Source organism: Leucopleurus acutus, assembly GCF_964270905.1.
Source record: "Leucopleurus acutus genome assembly, chromosome: 15".
Classification (NCBI taxonomy): Eukaryota; Metazoa; Chordata; class Mammalia; order Artiodactyla; family Delphinidae; genus Leucopleurus; species Leucopleurus acutus.
Window position 1 is genome coordinate 53072235 of NC_139157.1, and position 15317 is coordinate 53087551.

General features: G+C 41.0%; 1 pseudogene across 1 annotated transcript; it reads left to right on the forward strand.

Moving 5' to 3' along the window:
* Positions 1-3810: 3810 nt before the first annotated feature.
* Positions 3811-5491, forward strand: LOC309972435 (cleavage stimulation factor subunit 2-like; annotated as a pseudogene). The gene has a single exon. The product of its transcript is annotated as a cleavage stimulation factor subunit 2-like (transcript).
* Positions 5492-15317: the final 9826 nt, after the last annotated feature.

A 15317-nucleotide genomic window follows, 5' to 3' on the forward strand; every position in this document is an offset into this window, starting at 1 on the left:
TGTAAATATGACCCATGTTTGAAAGAGATATACTCATGCTCACGCACAAAGACTAGTATAATAATTGTCAGTAGGATAATGAGAGAGAAAAATACTTTTTTTCTAGAGGTTTAAATGTCCTCCTTGTCAACTAGTGACATTTATAATACACTTTATGAGTTAAATTAATGATTTGCCAGTGTTCTTACTATCCATAATATATCCTTACTCCCAGGGTAATCAGTGACCAAATTCCTATAAAACTGATTATGTATAAAGCTTCAATAGAAGAGAAAAACCTCCTTTCTAATATTGTTATATAATAATATATAATTATATAAAATCATATAATAATTTTTATTGTAAAAATTAAGCAGAATAATTTAATCTTATTTTCTCTATCCATTATCTATGGCTATGTAACAAGTTATCCCCAAACTTACTGGCTTAAAACAACAAACATTTATTATCTCATCGTTTCTGTGGTTCAGGAATCTGAGCATGGCTTCGCTGGATACCTCTGGCTCAAGGCCTCTCACAAGGCTACAATCAAGGTGTTGACTGGAGCCCCCAGCTTGGGGAGGATCCCCTCGGAGTTCACTCACTGGCGGAATTCAGCTCCTTGTGGACTGTTAGACTTGCTGGCTCTTGGCCAGAGACATCATTTTCTTGCTAAGTGGGCCTCTCTATTGGGCAGCTTACAACAAAGCAGCTGGCTTCCCTCTGCATAAGCCAGTAAGAGAGTGAGAGAGGCAAGTAAGATGGGAGCCATGTGCTTTTGTATCCTAATCTTGGAAACAGTATCCCATCTCTTTTGTTATAGTTTATAACTTAGAAGCAAGTCACTAGATACAGTCTGTGCTCAAAGGGAAAAAATTACATAATGACATGATTATCGGGAATCAGAGGTCATTAGGAGCTATCTTAAAGGTCAACTACCATACTTATCATCCACAGGGATTCCGGCTTCTTCCTTACAATTACCCAAAGGCTCCGGTGATAATCAGAAATTGAGTCTTCTGGAAGGAATAGTACAAAATCTCAGTAAAGAGCAGCACTTTAGCTTTTTGCTGGTTCAAGAGCCTAAATTGTTAGTAGACACTCCTGTCTAATGGTCATGGTACTTCTAAAACCATTGCCCTTGACAATTAGCAGATGTGGGACTAATCTTACAGACACTGGCAAAGATAACCCATCCATGTCTAAAATGAAAAGGCCATTTGAAATTAGCTATCTGTTGTACTCATGGTCTGTCTTGATATTAGTTGTCTATTATATTAGTTATCTATTGCTATAAAACACATTGCCCCAAACTTAAGGACTTAAAACAAACAAACATGTATTTCCTTTAGCACAGAGTTCTGTGGGTCAAGAATTTGGGAGTGGCTTGGCCAGGATGTTCTGGTTGGTGTCTCCCATGAGGTTGCAGTCAAGATGTCAGCTAAGGCTATAGGAATCTAAAGGCTCGACTGGAGGATCCACTTCCAAAGGCTCGACTAGAGGATCCACTCCTATGACTGGCAAGTTAATGTCAGCTGTTGGCAGGAGGCCTCAGTTCCTCACTGCATGGGCCTCCACAGGGCTGCCTGAGTGTCTTCATGACATGGCAGCTGGATTTCCCCAGAGAGAGAAATCCAGATTGATTATGGGACATATGAAATATGTTTCAAATTTGAGTAATGATCCTTGTCTTAGTGTTTGTCCATGTTGCAGGCAAAATACGTATGATTGCCAGAGTATTAGGTTCTGCTGCACAGGACCTACCTTGTCAAATGATTCAAAAAATATTCCGCTCCCAAAAAAGGTCAAAAAAAATCCCAGAAAACTGTGATATCTGATCACCAATTGCCAAACCACAGTGCAAATTTGTTGGACCTAAGCCCATCTCCTGCCCTCTGAATTTCTTAGATGTTCCACAGAATTGCCAATACACAGGCCTCAGACAGGAGGAAGAGCTGTATAAAAGGATTGATTATACGTGGCAGAACTTCGAGAAGGAGTGCAGATATGATCAAATTACCAAAAAGTCCTGGGAGATTGTATCCATAAGACAAAAAAAAATAAAACCAATGCTGAAGGGCTCAACAAAAGACTTGGAGCTCACATTGGTAGAGAGACTCAGTTTGTCAGGACAGGCAGAGTGGCTTTGAGGGGGTGGAGAATTAGGGCTCCCAGGTATGGCTATCTACAGCAGCAAGAGTCTCTGACAAACCTTGATGGGACCTTGATTTGTTAAAATATCATCCAGAGACCACTGGCACACACCTGTAGTAAAAGAAAAAAAAAAAAGGTTGATTTAGCCTGCAGCAAAAGACAATACAAAGCAGAAGAGTGAGTCAAATATAGTACAAACCATGGAGTGAGTCCAAAGTGGGGGAGCTTAGGGTAAGGTTTTTGTAGGACCTGGGGGCTGGAATTAGTCACAAGATGGTCTTGTCATGGATTATTTAGAATCTGTAAACCAGGCAAGTTGCTGGAACAGTCAATGGTCTCAGTTTTAGAACATACGACCTTTTCGGAGTTATTGTTACATCATTCTACGGTTCTATCTTGGAACATATGCATTTAAACAAAGAGATATACAATTTTGACCTTAAGTCATTTATCTGTTTTACTAGTCATAGTGCAGACCATTTTGTAAGCTATGGTTTCTGTTTCAACTCTCATCCTCAATCTATACAAGGGAATCTGAACTAACCCCTTTCCACGCCTTCATGTTCCATGAGGAAGCCTCTAGCCAAGGTGTATTTGATGACAAAAATCCCTTTCCTCTACTTGTGCTGTTTCTTTTTCCCAGCAAGACTCACCCCCAAGCTTGAGGGGAAAGGAAGAGCTCAAAACTGGATCAGTTCTATCATTGCCTTTGCAAACAGTGTTTTCTCTAATTATGATTCCACTGCAAAATTCTACTCTTTAATACCCAGCTCAAAATTGCATCCTTTAAAAAGTATTTTCCAATGTCTCTTCCTCTCTCCTCCCCATCTTCAGCTCCCACCCCTGACTTGGAGGATAAAATTATGCTCCCTATGTGTTCCTGGTGCTCAGTAGTCCGCTTGGTACACAGTAGATGCTTAGTATATATTTTTGAACTGCGTTGGTAATATCTAATTAATTTGGCAGTAGATATTATTAAAATACTTTGATATTACTGTTACTTCAGCTCTTTCTAAGTTCTCTCCTCTATGATTTCCTATTGCACAATTTGACATTGTTCTCTGACAGTTTCATACATATTCGTTTTGCTTGTCTTTTATTCCAGTTATTAATAAATTGTGAGCTCTTAGGGATAGGGACAATTTCTTTTACTGGGTCGGCACCCTCCACCCCACTCCCATGCCCCTTCAGACTTAAGACGATTCTCATACTTCCTAAATATTTGTTGGTTTTGAGCCTATTTTGAGATATTAGCTTATGTTTTCTCCTGTATTTTCCCTACCCTTCATTTTATCCCATTCAAGAAGGCAGTTGGCCCAAACTTCATTGCCTCAGGGAAGAGTTGAGGTCAGGTGTGAAGCAGGAGTAGAGCATCAGCCATTGTGTGTTTTTCCCCAAAGGCCTAAACACTAAGTTGAATGGAGAAAGTTTGGAGAGGGAAATAAAGAATGGGATTCCCAGGTACAGACAGAGCAAGTGGAGAAAGCAGGCAATTGTCCGGTCCCCCTTCCACTGCCTCCAGCTTAAAATAATAGTAATAATAATGACGTGATGGAGAATGTGGAGAGGAGAGAGAGACAGTTCTGGGGGTCCAGGAAAGGTATGGACTCAGGTCCTGCCTGCAAGGCACAATTCCCAAGCAGTGTCAGACCTTCACAGAGGAAAGGATAGAGAGCGATGGCGGGTTTGACTGTGAGAGACCCTGCGGTGGATCGTTCTCTACATTCGGTGTTTGTGGGGAACATTCCATATGAGGCTACTGAAGAGCAATTGAAGGCCATCTTTTCTGAGGTTGGGCCTGTTGTTAGTTTCAGGTTGGTATATGATAGGGAGACAGGAAAGCCAAAAGGTTGTGGCTTCTGTGAATACCAAGACCAGGAGACAGCACTTAGTGCCATGCGAAACCTAAATGGGTGTGAATTCAGTGGGAGAGCACTTCGAGTGGACAGTGCTGCCAGCAGAAAGAACAAAGAAGAGCTGAAGAGCCTTGGCACTGGTGCCCCTGTCATTGAGTCACCTTATGGAGAGACCATCAGTCCTGAGGATGCCCCTGAGTCCGTTAGCAAAGCAGTTGCCAGTCTTCCACCAGAGCAGATGTTTGAGCTGATGAAACAAATGAAGCTCTGTGTCCAGAATAGTCCTCAGGAAGCACAGAACATGTTGCTTCAGAACCCTCAACTGGCTTATGCTTTGCTCCAAGCCCAGGTACTGATGAGAACTGTGGATCCAGAAACTGCCTTGAAAATTCTGCATCGCCAGACAAATATCCCAACACTGATTGCGGGCAACCCTCAGACAGTCCACAGCGCTGGACCTGGCTCGAGATCCAATGTGTCGATAAACCAACAGAATCCCCAGGCCCCTCAGGCCCAGTCTTTGAGTGGAATGCATGTCAATGGTGCACATCCTCTGATGCAAGCTTCTCTGCAGGCTGGAGTTGCAGCACCAGGGCAGATACCAGCGACCGTAACAGGACCTGGCCCTGGCTCCTTAGCGCCCGGAGGAGGAATGCAGGCCCAGGTTGGAATGCCAGGCAGTGGACCAGTGTCCATGGAGTGGGGACAAGTGCCGATGCAAGACCCCAGAGCAGCTCTGCAGCCCTTGCCTGCCAACGTCCCAACTCCTTGAGGTCTGTTGGGAAACGCTCCAAATGACCCACGCAGAGGCACTTTCCTTTCTGTAACTGGAGAGGTAGAGCCTAGAGTTACCTGGGACCACCTTATTAGGGTCTGCCCATGCACCGTGTCCCTGGCCCTGACAGCCGCGGCCCACCCCCACATGAGATGAGGGGAGGGCCATGAGCTGAGTCCAGACCTCTAATGGCAGAGCCAAGAGGACCCATGCTAGATCAGAGGGGTCCACCATTGGATGGCAGAGGTAGACGAGATCCCCGAGGCATAGATGCACGAGGAACGGAGGCACGAGCCATGGAGGCAAGAGGATTAGATGTTAGAGGATTGGAAGCCCATGTGATGGAGGCCCGTGCAATGGAGGCCCGTGCAGTGGAAGTCAGAGGGATTGAGGCCAGGAGCACGGATACAAGGGGCCCAGTCCGAGGTCCTAGAGGCCCTATACCTAGTGGAATCCAGGTCCCAGTCCAATTAATATGGGGGCACCTGGCCCCCAGGGATCCAGATATGTTCCTGTCATGCAAGAAGTGAGCATTCAGGGTGGAGGCCAGCCTGGTGGCTTAGGTCCTGCCCAGAACCAAGTCACAACACAGGACCATGAGAAGGCTGCTTTGATCATGCAGGTTCTTCAACTAACTGCAGACCAGATCGCCAAGCTTCCTCCAGAGCAGAGACAGAGTATCCTGATCTTAAAGGAACAAATACAGATGTCTACTGGAGCGCCTTAAAATGTTTTCAGAACTACCTGTGACATCTGGAAATTAATTTCATAACTTGGTTGAAATGTTGCAAAAAGATGATTTCTGCATCCTGCCCTTTGAATGACTCAAATTGCTGCCAGGTGGGGGACTCCCATCACCTTCTCTCAGAACAAATTCAGTTCACTCTGTTGTCTCAGTTTATATGTTTTCTGTGACTTGAAATAAAATTTGAACACAATTTTAGTATATTGCAGATTGATATACATGACCTTTGTGCTTTTAGAAGGCTGAACACCAAGGGTGAAACCTTACATGTGTTTTCTACCCTTACTGCAGTATTGTACTGTTTTTTTTTAACATCTTTATTGGAGTATAATTGCTTTACAATGGTGTGTCACTTTCTGCTTTATAACAAAGTGAATCTGTTATACATATACATATATCCCCATATCTCTTCCCTCTTGCATCTCCCTCCCTCCCTATCCCACTCCTCTAGGTGGTCACAAGGCACCGAGTTGATCTCTCTGTGCTATGCAGCTGCTTCCCACTAGCTATCTACTTAACATTTGGTAGTGTATCTATGTCCAAGCCACTCTCTCACTTTCTCCCAGCTTACACTTCCCCCTCCCGATATCCTCAAGTCCATTCTCTAGTAGGTCTGCATCTTTATTCCCGTCTTGCTCCTAGGTTCTTCATGAACTTTTTTTTTTTTTTGATTCCATATCTATGTGTTAGCATACGGTATTTGTTTTTCTCTTTCTGACTTACTTCACTCTGTATGACAGACTCTAGGTCCATCCACCTCACTACAAATAACTCAATTTCGTTTCTTTTTATGGTGCTATCTTACATATATATTCCATTGTATATATGTGCCACATCTTCTTTATCCATTCGTCTGTTGATGGACACTTGGGTTGCTTCCGTGTTCTGGCTATTGTAAATAGTGCTGCAATGAACATTTTGGTACATGACTCTTTATGAATTATGGTTTTCTCAGGGTATATGCCCAGTAGTGGGATTGCTGGGTCGTATGGTAGTTCTATTTTTAGTTTTTTAAGGAACCTCCATACTGTTCTCCATAGTGGCAGTATCAATTTACATTCCCACAAACAGTGAAAGAGGGTTCCCTTTTCTTCACACCCTCTCCAGCATTTATTGTTTGTACATTTATTAATGATGGCCACTCTGACCAGTGTAAGATGATATCTCATTGTAATTTTGATTTGCATTTCTCTAATGATTAATGATGTTGAGCACTCTTTCATGTGTTTGTTGGTAGGCTGTATAATTTCCTCAGAGAAATGTCTATTTAGGTCTTCCGCCCATTTTTGGATTAGGTTGTTTGTTTTTTTGATACTGAGCTGCACGAGCTGCTTGTAAATTTTGGAGATTAATCCTTTGTCAGTTGGTTCATTTGCAAATATTTTCTCCCATTCTGAGGGTTGTCTTTTGGTCATGTTTATGGTTTCCTCTGCTGTGCAAAAAGTTTTAAGTTTCATTAGGTCCCATTTGTTTATTTTTGTTTTTATTTCCATTTCTCTAGGAGGTGGGTCAAAAAGGATCTTGCTGTGATTTATGTCATAGATGTTCTGCCTATGTTTTCCTCTAAGCGTTTGATAGTGTCTGGCCTTACATTAGGTCTTTAATCCATTTTGAGTTTATTTTTGTGTATGGTGTTAGGGAGTGTTCTAATTTCATACTTTTACATGTAGCTGTCCAGTTTTCCCAGCACCACTTATTGAAGAGGCTGTCTTTTCTCCACTGTACATTCTTGCCTCATTTGTCAAAGATAAGGTGACCATATGTGCATGGGTTTATCTCTGGGCTTTCAATCCTGTTCCATTGATCTATATTTCTGTTTTTGTGCCAGTACCATACTGTCTTGATTTCTGTCGCTTTGTAGTATAGTCTGAAGTCAGTGAGCCTGATTCCACCAGCTCCGTTTTTCGTTCTCAAGATTGCTTTGGCTATTCGGGGTCTTTTGTGTTTCCCTACAATTTGTGAAATTAGTTGTTCAAGTTCTGTGAAAAAATGCCAGTGGTAGTTTGATAAGGATTGCATTGAATCTGTAGATTGCATTGGGAAGTATAGTCATTTTCACAGTGTTGATTCTTCCGATCCAAGAACATGCTATAGCTCTCCATCTATTTGTAGCATCTTTAATTTCTTTCTTCAGTGTCTTATAATTTTTGCATACAGGTCTTTTGTCTCCTTAGGTAGGTTTATTCCTAGATATTTTATTCTTTTTGTCTGCAATGGTAAATGTGAGTGTTTTCTTAATTTCACTTTCAGAGTTTTCATCATCAGTGTATAGGAATGCCAGAGATTTCTGTGCATTAATTTTGTATCCTGCTATGTTACCAAATTCATTGATTAGCTCTAGTAGTTTTCTGGTAGGATCTTTAAGATTCTCTGTGTATAGTTACATATCATCTGCAAACAGTGACAGCTTTACTTCTTCTTTTCCCATTTGGATTACTTTTATTTCGTTTTCTTCTCTGACTGCTGTGGCTAAAACTTCCAAAACTATGTTGAATAATACTGGTGAGAGTGGACAAACTTGTCTTGTTCCTGATCTTAGAGGAAACAGTTTCAGTTTTTCACTGTTGAGAATGATTTGGCTATGGGTTTGTCATATATGGCCTTTATTATGTTGAGGTAAGTTCCCTCTATGCCTACTTTCTGGAGGGTTTTTATCATAAGTGGGTGTTGAATTTTGTCGAAAGCTTTCTCTGCATCTATTGAGATGATCATATGGTTTTTCTCCAATTTGTTAATATGGTGTATCACATTGATTGATCTGCATATATTGAAGAATCCTTGCATTCCTGGGATAAACGCCACTTGATCATAGTGTATGATCCTTTTAATGTACTGTTGGATTCTGTTTGCTAGTATTTTGTTGTGCATTTTTGCATCTATGTTCATCAGTGATATTGGCCTGTAGTTTTCTTTGTGACATCTTTGTCTGGTTTTGGTGTCACTGTGATGGTGGCCTCGTAGAATGAGTTTGGGAGGGTTCCTGCCTCTGCTACACTTTGGAAGAGTGTGAGAATGATAGGTGTTAGCTCTTCTCTAAATGTTTGATAGAATTCGCCTGGGAAGCCATCTGGTCCTGGGCTTTTGTTTGTTGGAAGATTTTTAATCACAGTTTCAATTTCAGTGCTTGTGATTGGTCTGTTCATATTTTCTATTTCTTCCTGGTTCAGTCTCAGAAGGTTGTGTATTTCTAAGAATTTGTGCAATTCTTCTAGGTTGTCCATTTTATTGGCATAGAGTTGCTTGTAGTAATCTCTCATGATCCTTTGTATTTCTGCAGTGTCAGTTGTTACTTCTCCTTATTCATTTCTAATTCTGTTGATTTGAGTCTTCTCCCTTTTTTTCTTGATGAGTCTGGCTAATGGTTTATCAATTTTGTTTATCTTCTCAAAGAACCAGCTTTTAGTTTTATTGATCTTTGCTATCGTTTCCTTCATTTCTTTTTCATTTATTTCTCATCAGATCTTTATGATTCCTTTCCTTCTGCTAACTTGGGGGTTTTTTGTTCTTCTTTCTCTAATTGCTTTAGGTGTAAGGTTAGGTTGTTTATTTGAGATGTTTCTTGTTTCTTAAGGTAGGATTGTATTGCTATAAACTTCCCTCTTAGAACTGCTTTTTCTGCATCCCATAGGTTTTGGGTTGTCATGTTTCCATTGCCATTTGTTTCCAGGTATTTTTTGATTTCCTCTTTGATTTCTTCAGTGATCACTTCGTTATTAAGTAGTGTATTGTTTAACCTCCGTGTGTTTGTGTTTTTTACAAATTTTTTCCTGTAATTGATATCTAGTCTCATAGCATTGTGGTCGGAAAAGATACTTGATACGATTTCAATTTTCTTAAATTTACCAAGGCTTGATTTGTGACCCAAGATATGATCTATCCTGGAGAATGTTCCATGAGCACTTGAGAAGAAAGTATATTCTGTTGTTTTGGGGTGTACTGTCCTATACATGTCAATTAAGTCCATCTTATTTACTGTATCATTTAAAGCTTGTGTTTCCTTATTTATTTTCATTTTGGATGATCTGTCCATTGGTGAAAGTGGGGGTTTAAAGTCCCCTACTATGATTGTGTTACTGTCAATTTCCCCTTTTATGGCTGTTAGCATTTGCCTTATGTATTGAGGTGCTCCTATGTTTGGTGGATAAACATTTCCAATTGTTATATCTTCTTCTTGGATTGATCCCTTGATCATTATGTAGTGTCCTTCTTTGTGTCTTGTAATAGTCTTTATTTTAAAGTCTGTTTTGTCTGATATGAGAATTGCTATTCCAGCTTTCTTTTGATTTCCATTTGCATGGAATATCTTTTTCCATCCCCTCACTTTCAGTCTGTATGTGTCCCTAGGTCTGAAGTGGGTCTCTTGTAGACAGCATATATACGGGTATTGTTTTTGTATCCATTCAGCCAGTCTATGTTGTCTGGTTGGAGCATTTAATCCACTTACATTTAAGGTAATTATCGATATGTATGTTCCTATTACCATTTTCTTAATTGTTTTGGGTTTGTTATTGCAGGTCTTTTCCTTCTCTTGTGTTTCCTTCCTAGAGAAGTTCCTTTAGCATTTGTTGTAAAGCTGGGGTGGTGGTGCTGAATTCTCTCAGCTTTTGCTTGTCTGTAAAGGTTTTAATTTCTCCGTCAAATCTGAATGAGATCCTTGCTGGATAGAGTAATCTTGGTTGTAAGTTGTTCCCCTTCATCACTTTAAATATGTCCTGCTACTCCCTTCTGGCTTGCAGAGTTTCTGCTGAAAGATCAGCTGTTAACTTTATGGGGATCTGCTTGTATGTTGTTTTTCCCTCGTTGCTTTTAATATTTTTTCTTTGTATTTAATTTTTGATAGTTTGATTAATATGTATCTTGGCGTGTTTCTCCTTGGATTTATCCTGTATGGGACTCTCCGTGCTTCCTGGGCTTGATTAACTATTTCCTTTCCCATATTAGGGAAGTTTTCAACTATAATCTCTTCAAATATTTTCTCAGTCCCTTTCTTTTTCTTTTCTTCTTCTGGGACCCCTATAATTCGAATGTTGGTGCATTTAATGTTGTCCCAGAGGTCTCTAAGACTGTCCTTAGTTCTTTTCATTCTTTTTTCTTTATTCTGCTCTGCAGTAGTTATTTCCACTCTTTTATCTTCCAGGTCACTTATCCGTTCTTCTGCCTCAGTTATTCTGCTATTGATCCCTTCTAGAGAATTTTTAATTCCATTTATTGTGTTGTTCATCACAGTTTGTTTGCTCTTTAGTTCTTCTAGGTCCTTGTTAAACGTTTCTTGTATTTTCTCTATTCTATTTCCAAGATTTTGGATCATCTTTACTATCATTATTCTGAATTCTTTTTCAGGTAGATTGCCTATTTCCTCTTCATTTGTTAGGTCTGGTGGGTTTTTACCTTGCTCCTTCATCTGCTGTGTTTTTCTGTCTTCTCATTTTGCTTAACTTACTGTGTTTGGCGTCTCCTTTTCGCAGGCTGCAGGTTCGTAGTTCCCGCTGTTTTTGATGTCTGTCTCCAGTGGCTAAGGTTGGTTCAGTGGGTTGTGTAGCCTTCCTGGTGGAGGGGACTAATGCCTGTGTTCTGGTGAATGAGCCTGAATCTTGTCTCTCTAGTGGGCAGGTTCACGTCTGGTGGTGTGTTTTGGGGTGTCTGTGGCCTTATTATGATTTTAGGCAGCCTCTCTGCTAATGGGTGGGGTTGTGTTCCTGTCTTGCTAGTTTTTTGCATAGGATGTCCAGCACTGGAGCTTGCTGGTTGTTGAGTGCAGCTGGGTCGTAGCACTGAGATGGAGATCTCTAGGAGATTTTCGCTGTTGGATATTACATGGAGCTGGGAGGTCTCTTGTGAACCAATGTCCTGAACTTGGCTCTCCCACCTCAGAGGCACTGCCCTGACACGTGGCTGGAGTACCAAGAGCTTGTCATCCACACGGCTCAGAATAGAAGGGAGAAAAGAAAGAAAGGAGAAGATAAAATAAAATAAGTTTATTAACATAAAAAATAATTATTAAAAATATTTTTTAATAAAAAAAGAAAAGAAAGAAAGAAGAGAGAACCAAACCAAAAAACTAATCCAATGATGATAAGTGCTAAAAACTTCATTAAAAAAAAAAAAGAATGGACAGAACCCTAAGATAAATGGTAAAAGCAAAGCTAAACAGAGAAAATCACACACAGAAGCATACACATACACACTCACAAAAAGGGAAAAAGGCAAAAAAAAAAAAAATATATATATATATATATATATATATATATATATATATATATATATATATATATATATATATATATATATATCATTGCTTCCAAAGTCCACCACCTCAATTTGGGATGATTCGTTGTCTGTTCAGGTATTCCACAGATGCAGGGTATATCAAGTTGATTGTGGAGATTTAATCAGCTGCTCCTGAGGCTGCTGGGAGAAAGTTCCCTTTCTCTTCTTTGTTCTCACAGCTCCTGGGGTTCAGCTGTGGATTTGGCCCCACCTCTGCGTGTAGGTCGCCTGAGGGCATCTTTTCCCGCTCAGACAGGACGGGGTTAAAGGATCAGCTGCTTCGGGGGCTCTGGCTGGGGGTGGGGGGTACAGATGCAGGGTGAGCCTGCGGCGGCAGAGGCCAGCATGATGTTGCACCATCCTGAGGCGCGCCGTGCGTTCTCGCAGGGAGGTTGTCCCTGGATCACGGGACCCTGGCAGTGGCGGGTTGCACAGGCTCCCAGGAGGGCAGGTGTGGAGAGTGACCTGTGTTTGCACACAGGCTTCTTGGTGGCGGCAACAGCAGCCTTAGCATCCCATGCCCGTCTCTGGGGTCCACGCTGATAGCCGCGGCTCGCGCCCGTCTCTGGAGCTCCTGTAAGCGGCGTTCTTAATCCCCTTTCCTCGTGCACCAGGAAACAAAGAGGCAAGAAAAGGTCTCTTGCCTCTTTGGCAGCTCCAGACTTTTTCCCGGACTCCCTCCCAGCTAGCCGTGGTGCACTAGCCCCCTTCAGGCTGTGTTCACGCCGCCAACCCCAGTCCTCTCCCTGGGATCCGACCGAAGCCCGAGCCTCAGCTCCCAGCCCACGCCCGCCCCGGCGGGTGAGCAGGTAAGCCTCTCGGGCTGGTGAGTGCTGGTCGGCACCGATCCTCCGTGCCGGAAACTCGCCGCTTTGACCCCCGCACCCCTGTTGCTGTGCTCTCCTCCACGGCCCCGAAGCTTTCCCCCTCCGCCACCCGCAGTCTCCACCCACGAAGGGGCTTCCTAGTGTGGGGAAACCTTTCCTCCTTCACGGCTCCCTCCCACAGGTGCCGGCCTGTCCCTATTCTTTGTCCCTGTTTATTCTTTTTTCTTTTGCCCTACCCAGGTACGTGGGGACTTTCTTGCCTTTCGGGAGGTCTGAGGCCTTCTGCCAGCGTTCAGTAGGTGTTCTGTAGGAGCTGTTCCACATGTAGATGTATTTCTGATGTATTTGTGGGGAGGAAGATGGTCTCCACGTCTTAGCCTTCCGACATCTTGAAGCTCCTCCTCCCAGTATTGTACTTTAATGTTATGTTGCCATAGCTCTGTTTTTCCTTTTAAGTTAACCATTTATTCTTCTTGATGATATTTGAGAATTTCTCAGAAACAGTGTTTTCTGGAACTTAGTTTTTGCTTAATTTGTGTCCAACAGGAATCATAATATTTGCCCTTTGAGAACTTGCTAGAACTTCTGAGTCCACTGGGAGAAAATAACATGTGCTTAGAGCTGTAAAATGGTCAGAAGGCCAACAATGCAAAGAGCCTACCTAGCAGTGTTTTTAGTGTAGAAAGATCCAAATATCAAAATGTGCTTTTTGGTCAGTACCAAGTGTATTCACACACATAGTTCAGAGTTAAGACAAAGATGATGTACGATCACTGGTTTGAGTGTGTCAATAACACAAGAGACTGTTGACATTTTCTTCTGTTTTAAAACTCTTCAGTTTTAAAATTTTCGCATGTTCCAGGTGAAATAAACACTGAACAGAAATGAGACAAACAAACTACATTTCATCCTGCCTTCTAAATAATTACTGACCTGCAGCCCTACCCAGTGACCAAATTTATTCTGGGAAATTAAAACATAGAAACTCTAAAACTTTTACATTTTTCTCATTTATTTTAAGAGGACCAAATGTAGAGCAAAAGCTGTCAGATTGCCCATTAGGCCTGCCCCTGCCTGCTTCCTTTCAAATAGCTGTGAACATAATCAGTGCTACTGGCACTAACCTATTGCTCTTCCATCCTAGTATTCTCTCTCTCATAGTGGCATTAAGGAGAAACATGATTTCTCTCCATCAGGCCAACCTCAAGAGGTTAAGAGGTGCCTTAATAATTAGTAAAGTTCCACTGGAACTACTCCTGAGCCTATTTATGTTCTCAGAGTCCTAGCATCTGGGTTAGGATTATGGTCAAGTGAATTAAAAGCCTGCCATAGGCTTAGAGAATGTAATAACATATTGCTTACATGTGAAACAAAAGAATGCAAAGATAACCAACTTTATAAGAGTCATCAAAATTGAGGGATTTTCTATTTTGATATATAAACATTTACTGCAACAAAAATTTGCTGAATAAGATACTTGATATAACAACCTAGGAAGAAAAACTTGCTCAAAACAGCTGAGGAGCTTTCTGGGTACCCTGCTCATCCCCGGTTTGGTCTTAGATGTTGATTATGTGTAGGATTTATAATTATCATTACCTTTTCTGCCTACTTCCATGAACATTGTAGGCCTTGATATGTTGATTTTAGCAGCAGTCATATCTTGACATGTCAATATATTTAGACATTAAGACCAAGAGTACCGCGTTTCTCCTTAGGAACTCATTATAAGTTTCAAGAGCACTGAGATTGCCAGTCAAACTCACTGAAGATCAAATTATAATTTGGTCAGCAGTTGTCTAGTAGGAACCATATCATCAAGGTTCCATCATGCATGTTCCGAAAGACTTACTACATTTAAATTAGCTGAAATCTGGGAAATTGGTAACAGCAGGGGTATCCCAATCTATTCCCACGGAAACATCCATTAGTATTTTTTCCTGATGTCCAGTCAATAAATGAAACACAATTAGCTACCATGAGTTCATGACCTACCTTTATTTTGTTCAGACTAGTGCCTGAAAAAATTGGTTTTACTAATCTTTCAAGTCACGTAGGTTTCTGGATAATTAGAAACAATCATTTATTCATTTTTGCTCACCTAATGGTAGAGAAATAGGTGCTATAATGTTGATTCAGTAGAAACATTCTTGTAAATCTAGTGATTTAAATTGTCTTTGGGCACAACGAAATGTGGATTGTTTTTCCTCTTCTAAGGGCCCCAGTCCTCTTTCCTTCTACTGATTCACTGTGACTACTGACAACCCAGAACCAGGTGGATGGAAGAAATAAAAAGCATTTCGATAGGAGAAAGAAAAGGATTTTGCTTATGTCATTAGGTGAATGATTCCTTAATGAATAGGTACGTAGGAGCCAAAAAAAGTGTTGTCAAAATTTTAAATTATCTTTTTTTAAGACTAGACATTAATAACCCCCCTTGATAAGAATGGTAATAAAGAGCACTTGTTGACTAAATAATCATCCTAAGATGGAGTTCAAGTTTTCACAGTTATTTCCAACAGAACAATGCAAGCTAATGACAACATAACTGACTTTCAATTATAATACAATTTCAATTACGATGATCATACTTTCAAGATTTTCTTTCCCAAATAGAGAGCCTAGGTAAAGTAACAAAAGATTTATTCATTAAGCAAAGAAGAAAATCCTTCATTTTTTGACAAGCAAAAATAATTAAAGCATAAATTGCTCTT